Source organism: Balearica regulorum, chromosome 18, assembly GCF_011004875.1.
Source record: "Balearica regulorum gibbericeps isolate bBalReg1 chromosome 18, bBalReg1.pri, whole genome shotgun sequence".
In the NCBI taxonomy this organism is placed as follows: Eukaryota; Metazoa; Chordata; class Aves; order Gruiformes; family Gruidae; genus Balearica; species Balearica regulorum.
The window spans coordinates 2,984,135-2,990,430 of record NC_046201.1 but is presented as its reverse complement, the minus strand read 5'-3'; the positions used below and the strand labels follow the sequence as shown (position 1 = coordinate 2,990,430).

Genomic DNA, 6,296 nt, shown 5'->3' with positions numbered 1-6,296 from the left:
TCCTTTACAGTCCTTGTCACCTCCCGTGTTTCTGCCTCTGGAGTCTGTGGTCCCACGCGGGGAGCACTCCTCCCTTGCTGATGCTGACAGTGCGTGGCCCTGGGATGAAGGTATCACCAGCTCCTGGCTGGGAGATTAAGGTATAAACTGGTCTTGCACCAGAATCCCAATTCTCTTGCAGGGTGTGCATGATTCAGTCCTTCTTGGCCCTCATTTCTCATTAAGGCTGTCTCTCCGATACAGCAATAAACAGTGGGAGCCATGCGCCTTTGGGGTAAGGGAAGAATTTGAGTGGAAAAGCCGCCCTGAAACAGGCGGGCTGGGATGTTCTGTCTGCCCAACTGCCTGGTGCAACGTCCTGGGCCAGGAGCATCCCCCGGCAGATCACTGCAACAATCTGGAAAGTGATTTGCCTTTATGGAGCCCTTTGTCAGGCTCAGGTCTCTTTAGTCCTAGCAGGTATTTTGCTTACACAAGGACTTTGACTTTTGCTGCAGGACCTCAGCTCACCCCCACCCCACACACCCCTGTCCTCACCTCCCTCCGTGCACAGCGGCACGGGGGGCTCCATCCCAACGACACCCTCCTGTCCTACCTACCTCAGCCTGCAAAGCGTCAGCGAAGGGCGATCTCGATGCCAGAGGTAGACTCGCCATGCGACGGGCACAGAGATGGAGATGGGACCAGGGGCACAGCTGGCCTTAGCCCCCCCTGGCTGGTCCAGCACCTTAACAGATGGGAGCAGGATAACTGGGGGGTGACAAAAAAAGTCTTGCAGATGCAAACCTGTCGCTGCCTGGTTGCTGGGGAAGACAGGGATGTCCCGGCAGGGTTTTTGGGGGGGTGGCGGGGGGGGGGTGGGGGGTGTTGAGGAGCAGGAGTCCCAGCCGTGCACCGCTGCGGTGTGACCAGGAGGTGGCACAGCACGAATGGAGATGCTGCGGGGAGCGACCCCGGGCCGGGCGGGCTGGAGCCGCCGCACCCCCACCCACACACACCCACACCCCCCCGCAAAGGGGAGAGAAGTGATTCATTACGGCAGTTCCAGGAAAGACAAGAAAAGTCTCGCATCTTCTTTCTCGGAAACTCATTGTGCCAAATCCTTTCACATGGGAGGGGAAAAAAAGGCACAAACCCCACATTTTATTTGCAGAGAAGGGAAAAATGACTGCGTTTCTCCCCCTTTGAAAACCAGCAGCTGTCAGAACATCCACTCTCTTGTGTCCCCACGGCCTTTCCGCATGAGCACAACCTCGGCTGACTCCTGTTCCTCTGCCTGGTGCCCTCATCCACTGCTCTAACATCCTGTCAGTACATTAAGGAAACTTCATTTATGGCTTATATCATACTAACAGTCAGCAGCTTGCAGAGGTTTTTCCTGCAAAGGCAGGCCCAGCAGCAGTGCTGGGTGTCCGCGGCTGAGCGAGGACAGGCTGTGGCCCCTGAGCCTCCCACCTGCGGGTCCTGATCTCCCGATTCCCAGATGGGATCAAGGCATTTTCCCCACAGGGCATGTTTAGCCCCTCTTCCCTTGTGAGAGCAGCACTCTTTAGGCACCCGTGTCTGAAGTGATACAGCTGCAAACGGCAAATCAGGGTTTTTTTTCTAAACATTGGCAATTTTCCCTTTCTAGCATAGGCAGAACAGAGGACATAGAAGGAAGAGATCAGCCATTACAGACCAGAAGAAATACTTGCTCTCAATGAAACACTGACCTACAGCTCTTCTGCCAGAAGCATTGCATTAGAAGAAAATTATTTTCTATATTTCACTTGAATGGATGATTTTGAAATACATTGCTGTCATTGGTAAACCATACGCCATACCACTTAGACCATGTCCAGTTTGTAACCAAAATATAAGGGGATTTCTTCCCAGAAAAGAGTTCCTTCTCTCCCAATTTTCCCTTCTTGGGTTTACATGTCAAAAAAGTCACAGTTAACAGTGGCTTAGGGGGGGTCCCAAGACAACAGGGACCAAGCACCTCCTTTGGCTGCGTGTTGGGGTCCCTTGGGTGCAAAAGCACAAGGACAAGACAAGCATGAATTAGTCCAGGGGTCAGCTTTGAGCTTTCACAGCATCCTTGTGGATGCAGCTAACTTCACGTCATGCCCTCCAGTTTGGAAGAGTCAGTGCAGGACACCCCAAGGGCACATGGCAGGGAGGCACGGAGCCGCTGCTCTCTGCTCCCCCCACTCAGAGATTCCCCCCCATCTGTTTGCCCTTGTAACTGCTACAGCCAGTCTTCCAGGAAAGCTCTAGGACAGTAGGCAGATGTTCTACAAATGCAAGAAATCAGATGCAGTAGATGTTGTGCAATCATTTGCTCACCGGAGCCTATTTCTTGCTTTTCAAGTCCCTTGTGAGAGGTAATTACAAATCCCCATGTGAAATACAGTATAGCCCTGCTACACACTGTTGGCAGGAGTCTTCAGTCCTACCCTGAGAGGGGAAAAAACCCTAGCTGTTTCAAGGTCAGTTATTTTTCAAATCAAAGCAAAAAAAAAAAAAAAAAAACACCCAACCCAAAAAACTTGCTTCTTTTTGTTGTTCTTTCTGAAGTCCTATTTAGCATCCTGAAAACCCTTTAGAGGATTTGCATTTAGAACATGAAATGAATTTCTCACAGTGAGGCCAAAGAAAACCAAGGTGCGTGGGTGGAGGGAGCTGTGGTCCGTGCCAGCAGCCAGCGCCAGTAAGTAGATGTCCTCAGCTGCCTAAGGTTGGGCCGAGTGCTGTCTCAAATCCTCCTCGCATCCTATGGCACTTGCTTTAAAGTCAGGTAATGTTTGCTGGGACTGGGAACATAGGGAATACTTCCAGTGCAGCCCAGTGCAGATCTTGCCTCTTAGTACATCCATGGACACAATAGTTAAACAACTGAAGAAACCTAAAAAAGACCATTTACAGCTCAACTCTGACAGTAATTACCTCCCTTCACCGCAGGGAATGACTGCTATCAGTTACCACCACGGAGACCTGCTGAGCCTGATGTGTGGTTGTTGGAAGCTGGGATCCCACCAGGGCCTGGGGCAGGCGACGATGGGCAAAACCACCTTCCTTCATATGCCCGATTGGGAAAGAAGATGTCTTGGGTCATCTTGGCAGGTTTTGTGGTTGGAGGAGCTCTTGGCTCTCAAGGCTGTGGGACATTGAGCGAGAAGACTGTTGCAAAGAAGAAAGTTGCTCAAAGCAGAGGTCAGGCTGGTATGGCCACATACAAGAGAGCTGATTACTTAAAGGCATTATAGGCTTCTATAACTGCATCCATTTACTTGAGAGAGATGAGGTGGTTGATGATAGTGACAGTTCTTCCAGCAAACCCATGGTGTTTTACTGCCACAATGACACAGAAGGACCTGTTCCAGCATGCCCCAAATCCCTGGGAAGGATTTGCCTTCAGAATCTGGGCTCCCACTGACATCCATCAACTGTCTCTGACCCAACCCAAGACCTCTCCAAGGACATTAATTACTGGACTAGCTGACTTCTGATATTTTCAAATAGCCAAAATTCATTCAGAAATGTATAAGACCCCGCAGGAGGGATGTATTCAGTCCCCACACCGGTGGCATCCACCATGACCGTAGACACACAGGTGTGTTTCTAGCTCAGCTGCTGCCCAGCCCATGTCCTTCCTTCCCTGTACATAAAACACCATCTGATGTCTGTGCCAGGACAAAGACGCACAGGGACAAACCAGATACCTCCATTTTGCCTAGAACATAAGTTCATGAACTTCTGTTATCATTCATGCATGATCTAATTGAAATATCATGACTTACACAATCACCTCCCTCTCTGTTCCCCTCTTCCACTCTTTTAAAAAACATTTCCTGCTTTTTCCAGCTGGACAAGCTATCCTTCTGCCTGCTTTGAAGTAAATATTTTGTTGGGTTTGGCTGCTGTCACAGCCACACATAGTCTTCTGCCTGATATTTTATCCATCTGCTGCTAAAGAACTAGAGAATATTTTGAGCTGAGAGTCTCAAAAGCATTTTGAGGTGCTGAGTAGAATTAAGGAGCACCTCTGCAAGAGAAAAATCTCCTCAGCTTTCACATGCATAGTAATTGAAGCTGAAATGCCTTAAAAATTAAATACTCTGAGAGATGCTTGTTACAACACCCTGGTACTCACGTGCTGCAAACTGGGGAGCGTACGCTGGTTCACATTAGCTGAGGACCTGATACACCCTGTTCACCCCCTCCACGGTTCACATGCCGAGATGTAATCCAACACTGATTTCCTCTTCTGTCTCAAGCGAACGGAAAAAGAGAATTGGACTCCCATGCTGTCAAGGTTGCCAACATCTGTCTTGCCTCATTTCTTCTGCTTGAGGAACATCTGGCTCTGCTCTGGGACAGTCATGTGTGGCCAGTTGTGTTGCACGGGAATGGGCTGAGCTCACTGTGGTCTCGCAGCATCTGCCGGGCTGGAGATGCTCACTGCCCTTGCAGCATGGGAGACAGTGTGTTCATGGTGTCTTTCCTTCCAGAGCAGACACAAATAACTTTGATGCTGGTCCTGTTTCCTGGTTGTTGTTTGTTTTGGTGTTTTTTTTTTTTTTGGTTTTTTTTTTCCCCCAGGTTGCTCTGAAGAAAGGATGTTTTTCATTCAGTTGAGCTACAAGATCTGGAGGTGCTTGCCCAGGAGAAAGCACGTATGGCTGTGGCACTGCTGCTGTGAAGGGGGGCTACAGGAGGGGCTGCGAGGAGCTGCACAGGGCTGGGGTATGTTGCCTTTACCCTGCGGGGTGTCTGCAGGTAGGACACATCTTGTAGGCCACCGCAGGCTATGGGCTTCCAGCAGGACACCAGCCCTTTGCTTAACATCGCTCAGCTTTGCTCTCCTCCTACTCGGCAGAAGTTTGTCTCATAGCTATTTTGAAGCTTTCATCACTGGTTTTTGTGAAGTTCCTCGAAATTCTCAGAAGTACTACTTTTTGTTGTTGCAGCTTACTTGCACTTAAGGGGAGTTGCTCAACTAGCATTTGAACTAGACGACGTTCATATCTCCATCACATCTGTGAGAGGATGAGGAGACCTGGCAAGCCCTGCCATTCCTGTCCAGACATTTTTGAAATACCCCTTTTCTCCCCAAAACCTCGCAGGGTGAAAAGCTGTCCCCGAGCTCCCAAACCCTGAGCACACACGTACCTTGCTCCCCTGGTCCCCAGCATTCAAATCCTACTGGCTGGCACTGCTTTTCTCACCTAACCTGAAAAGCACGGGCTGCTCCTTGCTGTCTCTCCGGGATGCCCGTTCGGGGCACGGTGCTTGGGGACCGGCGCTGGAGGCAGCTGGTGGTGAATGGGCCTTTGTGCTCTTTGTCGTTTTGCTGCATAAAGAAGGCATTATTAAATCTAATAAATAAGAATCTCCCTGTTAATAAGACCAAGTTATTGCATGAGTTACTGCGGGGAGCACGCAGCATCCGCAGCAGGGAGCTGCCTCGCCCACTTTGTGCTGGGACGATGGACGCATCCTGCAGCACGGCCAACACGCTCTGGTTCAGGTTTATCAGCAAAGACACCGTGTTCACGGAGAGCTCGTGCTGTGCTGGAAAACAAGGAGAATTAGAAAAATGTTAAGTGAGTTTTGGAGCTGGTTTGCATGCTGGAGCAGGGCGCTTCCCACCGGGCAGCTGTGAACCCCTGTACTCAAAGAGCAGGTAGAGCGATTGCCGCTGTTGGGGATGGTTCCCCCCCGCCCCTCGTACCCCTGTAGCCCTTCAGCTCAGGGCAGGGGAAACGAGAGAGGCGGAGGCAACTTCTGAAGGGAATATTTACGAAGCTGATTCATTTTCAGGAAATCTCTTGTTCTTTGTTTTTCCCCAATGGAAAAGCTAAGTCCTCATGAACTTTTTGAGAACTTTTGTTCGTTCCCTCTTGCCAGCTAAGCTCTGCTTTGTGCTCGTGACAGAACCCCTTTCTCCAAACACTGGCCATGGGCCAGGACCTGGAAATCTCAACTGTGTGCTGGCAATGCCATGAGCCCTGTCTCCCTTCCCTCCAGAGGCTGGTGCAAAGCCCCAGCTCCAACCAGCTCACCTTTGAGGGACTCTGTGGGTCTTTTTCCTTCTCCTCCTTGTGCAGGAGATGACGGAACCAGCTCTGCTTACTTCATCTTCTCCTACAATGGAAATATCCCAAAATATCATGAAGAATAATCTGTCAAAACTGTGGTAGTGGAGGGTGAATTAGGTTCGTTGTAATTAAAAGAAAAAACTGTGCAAGCAGTGTTGGAAGGAACAGCCAAGGCAGGAGACGCTCTTCAACCCAGAGAAGAAAATGCAA

General features: G+C 50.1%; 1 long non-coding RNA gene across 1 annotated transcript; it reads right to left on the bottom strand.

Annotated features, from left to right (window-relative positions):
- Nucleotides 1-2,062: 2,062 nt before the first annotated feature.
- On the bottom strand, nt 2,063-4,743 carry LOC142604391 (uncharacterized). Its single transcript, XR_012838252.1, has 3 exons — nt 4,139-4,743; nt 3,276-3,382; nt 2,063-3,142 (listed from the first exon to the last, which is right to left on the bottom strand). It is a non-coding gene; the product is annotated as an uncharacterized LOC142604391 (long non-coding RNA).
- Nucleotides 4,744-6,296: the final 1,553 nt, after the last annotated feature.